Consider the following 5,000-nt stretch of genomic DNA (forward strand, 5'->3'; position numbering starts at 1 on the left):
TTAACTTTGAAGCAGTTTCAAGTCTTAACTTCCTTTCATTTTATTGTGTTCCAGTAATTATTTAAACTAGTTCTCTATTCCCTATGGTAAGGCAAAGTGAAAAGCAAAGTAACGCTAGAAATCCTGAAAGGTAACTGTGTTATTTACTGCAGGCTAAAAATGGAGGATATGTGCCACCTGATTTGAATATAGAATGGAAGACATAAATGGAATAATAGCATTGAGTAACAATGTAAACAACGGTAGTCACAAACCTGTATGAACATCTTTTGGATGCATATGCCAGTGAAAGATTGTTAGCACACTCGATACTTCCGGTATGCCTGGGGCAAACAAATGATAATCAATGACAATAATTTATTGTTAATAGAATATTAATTAAGTAATGAATTTCTTCAACTTGCAAATCATTAATTATAAGAATAATTTTCCTTTCCTACATGCATTACATGTAGTTCTCACCAGACGAGAATTTGGTTGAAAGTGAATAATTTACTTGCTAATCATACTTTTAAACAAATTTTACATCACATTTTAGTTGTAACACTAAAAAGGAGGAAACTACATTTTGTTTTTATGTCTGATGTCTAATCTGCCTTCAAGACATGTCTAATCGGGTAAAAAATAATGCTTTTTGATAAACATGTTGTCTGAAAAATGGATAATAAGACTTGTTTGATGTACTATTATCTTTAAAACATTAAAATGACATTTGTCAATGTACGTCAAACACTCTAAGCCTCCCTTTTGGTCACCTGAATCTAACATAAGATTTGAAGCTTGCAAGGAGCTGAGGTTCTAAAATGATCTTCTGAAGCGCTTCAAAGTCCTTATCCCTGCGGTCAAACCATGGAAGGCTATGTTCTTGTAACTCATCATGTTCACAACTACCTCCAACCCAGTCATGTTCGTCACACACATGATGCAGAAGTCCAATCCATTTATTCTAAAAAACAAAAGAGACTGTATCAGCCTAGTAAAAATGAGCCGGTAGTTGACAATTTTGCCGCTTCCAGTGGAATATTATTCTGTTGCCTACTCAGAACTCACATTGTGTGGGTTTAGTAATATCAAAAGAAAAACCACACAAGTTTTTGCCTTTGCTGCCTAGTACTTTGGATATCCTGTCTACTAATTCAAAACATTTCGACTGGGCTGCTATATGTTTGCTATTAAGCAAAAAAATATATATTACAATAACATTTAATTCTAAGGAAGACTGTCACTGCCGACATGTGAAAGAGGTGAAACTGGTATGCAACAGTATGGCTACCTTCATGATTTCAACAGCCTTGTCGTCACTGGTTGTTGCCATGTCCTTGCAGCTGCTTGCACAATGCCAGAAATGCAGGATTATGTCATCTGCCCAATCCTTTATCTTGTCCATGTCTTTTAATTTTCCAACCTATAAGTATCGAGTCAGCAGAGAATAGTTGGTATTTTTCGGTATCTACAATGTAAAAAGTGTTCTGCTAACCATGAAATAACTTTTCCTGTGGTTACACAGTTATTATCTCAAATAATACCAAGATTGCCATAGGATTTGATTGCCTGCTGGAGAAAAAATTACCTTGGCCAGGCACTTCCTTATACTCTTTGATTTGTGCCACACATCCAGACAGTGGAACACTCCTTGAAACTCGTCAGCTAAAAAAGAACAAAAATCACAAATTGGGAAAGTGACTAGTGCTATATGTTTCTTTTTAGATTATGTCCTGCAAAAGGATGCCAAACTTGAACAACAGTCTATTTCTTTCAAGAAAAAACTAGTCAATGTAAGGGAAAGCAAGTAACAAACACTTTGCCGAAGGACAATAGGGCAGCCATGCAGACAGAATCGAGTGACATAGAATGTGCTTGCAAGCCATGAGTTTTTGATGCAAGAGTGTGTAGATGAACATAATGTAGTTAACAAAATAAAGAGTGATAAACTTGGTTGAGTATTGCTTGTATAATCTTACCAATCAACTTTTTTATCGTTGAAGAGGCATCAGTGACAATTTCAACAACATTCAAGACTCCTTTAAGCCGCTGAAGCGCACTCTGTAATGCCCTTTTCTCCATGTTAACAGACACCAAATTAACATGACGTTTGTCCTTCACCTCAACCTCCAGGATATAGCCACTGACCAGCTCCATCAAGAAATAACATAAATTCTTAGCTGTATGCCCAGGAGAATCACACTGGCCATCACCACAGACAATCACTTCTTTATTAATAAAATCTTTAAGAATCTGCTCCCTCTGCCAGGACCACCACTCATTAACAACAGGTATCAGGTACAGTCTCTGCACCCGGTAGAATGTGGCATCTGAGAAGAAGGACAGACCCATAAATCTAGCCATTTTCTCAATTTTAAAGAAACTGTTCCCTGATAGCAGGATGGCAGCAGCTGTTTGTAGGTTAAATACATACACATCATTTACATCTTTTGATGATGTAAACTTTCCCTGGTGACCAGACGAACACTTCCAGTTGACTATCAAAGTAGGACCAATAGTGTGGTGTTTAATGATTGCTTGATTAACACAGCCTGGTTGACGGCAATACTTGAAGAGCTCCAAGAACAAATCAAGTGAGCAAATCACTTTGGTATCCTTGGCCAGTGAGACTTCTTCCTTAAGGGTACCCTGCTCCTCTAGCCTACTAAGCTTGGGATATCGTATGGGCATAGTGGGAATGTTAGAAACAGAGGGCATGGGTAATGCAGTTGGCACTGTTGACGGCGAAACAATGGCAGGGTTTTGAGGTAAAACAGGACAATCTTGCACTGGCAGCTCAATTGTCAGATCAGCTTCAGTTCTTTCAACAGGATTTGAGGCTGAATCTGTTTCAATTCTAAGCTCGTTGTCATCATCTTGGTCACTCATCTCTTTCTCATCTTCTATGTCTGATCTAGAAGGTCAGATAATTCAAGAATACCTTTTAATTAATGCCAATGTTTCTTTTTGGTTAATTTGTCTTCTGGTATCAATAAAATTAGTAATTGATTGTGTTTCACTATCCTTTGGCCTTTGATTTAGAATCACTCGATCTGTATTGACTGCCAATATCTTCACCCAAATGTGATGCCCTCCACTGGATCAGATCACTCAATACACACTCTTATAACAAGTTCTATTTGGCCTGCATAGTCATAAGATTTATCTCCCGGAAACAACATGTTAACTTATAAACTTACCCAGTGTCATATACTTCAGAACTGTCGCTAATTGCACTCTCGCAATCAATACTCTGATCTTCATCTAGATCCTGTAAGGCTTCTTGTACACTGAAAATAACACTTTCAAAACATAATTAATATTAAACCATTCAGTGATTACAATTATTGTATTACTGGTTTTGTTTGGTACACTTACACTACATTGCAAGCCAATTTGAAAGTAAAAGTTTTGCAATGGATTTATATGTTGTGGTTCAATTTTTTCCTTGGTTTAAATTTTTATTTTGTTTGTTTATGGGTATGATAGTGTATGATAATGAGTTTCAAACAAAGGGAAATAAATTTTAAACCAAGAAAGAAATTAAAGAATAATAATACGCTACTTTGCTACTGATTCTAAAGTTGTGATGCTCACGTTCCTTCCTTGATTAATTCAATATTACCATTTAATCCTTGACTGTTGAAGTGGGACACACTTGAACTCACATGACACAGTTTCAATACCGTAATAATATTGGCTAGTGAGAATTAACATTCACTAGCATCATGCTGCTCACTAACCTCAGATGCCAATATTGTACAAGACCCAGATAAAGCATTCCTTTTTGAAGTACAGTAGAAAGCTAGTTTAAGTAGAGTAACCTACTGTACCAACAAGGTTTGAACGAGTTTTTCCATAGTTACTTCAGTTTTAAGGACCAAAGTTGCCGACTCCTCTGAGGAGGGCAGTAGACAAGTTTCATTGGCTGTCAGTGTTTATCGAAAGCACAGAATACTTGAGACAGAATAGAAAAACGTTATCTTGGATTTCTTACAAAGTCGCAACAAAATAAGTGCCACATTACAAATAAACAATAACCAACATCAATACATACTGTGAATTTCTTTCCATACAATCACTTTCACTGTCTGATGAGTCTGTGTGTGTGGACTCATCAGTATCCTGGTACTTGTCTGCATCATCAACCGTTATTACTGAGTCATTTACAACACGGTAGCTAACGTTATGAGTTGACAACTTTGAGACAGCAATTCCTGTTACATCCACATCCACATCACTAAACAGGAGATAAAATAAACAACTTTGAACCAGCAAGGATGCAAACAACTATAAATGTAACTCATACCACTTGTTTATAGAAGTTCCCTTATAGACCCAGTTTTCAAGCCGCATTAGAAAGTTATTCAAAACAAGAAATAAATGCTTACTCACCTCGAATCATCATTTCCTACACTGACAACAGAATAATCAACTTTCTCTTGTACTGGTACAGATAATTCTTGCAAAGGAGTGGATGACAACAGTGGCCCATCATAAGAGAGGAATATACTTCAGTCTTATAGAATAGCGTAGAATGTGGAAGTACAGATATTTCTTGATCTTTTTGGGGCCTTTCAGTTTTAGGTCTAGTAATTAGTAATGGAAAGACATTTATTCAATCTAGAATCAAGTACATCGTTAGTCTCACCTTCAATAAGGCGTCGTTTTGAGGAAGGAAGGTTTATGGACGATGCCTCTCTCTTTTTACAAACGGTTGATGCGATTTCCCTATAAAAGAAAATACATACATTCAAAACAACTGATTAACTCAAAATTAGACCGCTAGCAGACAGACTGAACAGACATTTTATGCATGTACCTTCTTCTCTCGAGTGATAGAAGATGGGCAGCAAACATGGAATCGTTGTCATATCCGCACTTGATCCTCGCAGAAACCCAAGATGAAAAAATTGTTCCATCCAACGAAATCCTTTTATGAGTCTTTCGCCAAAACTGCCTCGCTGACTGGCTGGCGAAGATTTTCTTGCGGCCGCTTCCTGATCGGCAGCCTCCAT

The 5,000-nt window shown here is 37.0% G+C and overlaps 1 protein-coding gene and 1 pseudogene across 2 annotated transcripts in view; both read right to left on the reverse strand.

Annotated features, from left to right (window-relative positions):
• LOC138060154 (uncharacterized) overlaps positions 1–4,473 on the reverse strand; it is a 6,719-nt pseudogene extending 2,246 nt beyond the window's left edge.
• Positions 4,474–4,632: 159 nt separating this feature from the next.
• The window catches only part of LOC138059301 (NLR family CARD domain-containing protein 3-like), a 61,630-nt gene continuing 61,262 nt past the window's right edge, over positions 4,633–5,000 (reverse strand). For both annotated transcript variants that reach the window (XM_068904870.1, XM_068904869.1), the window contains 2 exons: positions 4,805–5,000; positions 4,633–4,713 (listed from right to left, as the gene is read on the reverse strand). The exon at positions 4,805–5,000 is cut by the window's right edge and continues 2,912 nt beyond it. The gene's annotated coding sequence lies outside the window, so the exon portion shown is untranslated. The remainder of the gene's footprint in view (positions 4,714–4,804) is intronic.

Source organism: Montipora capricornis, chromosome 8, assembly GCF_036669925.1.
Source record: "Montipora capricornis isolate CH-2021 chromosome 8, ASM3666992v2, whole genome shotgun sequence".
Lineage (NCBI taxonomy): Eukaryota > Metazoa > Cnidaria > Anthozoa > Scleractinia > Acroporidae > Montipora > Montipora capricornis.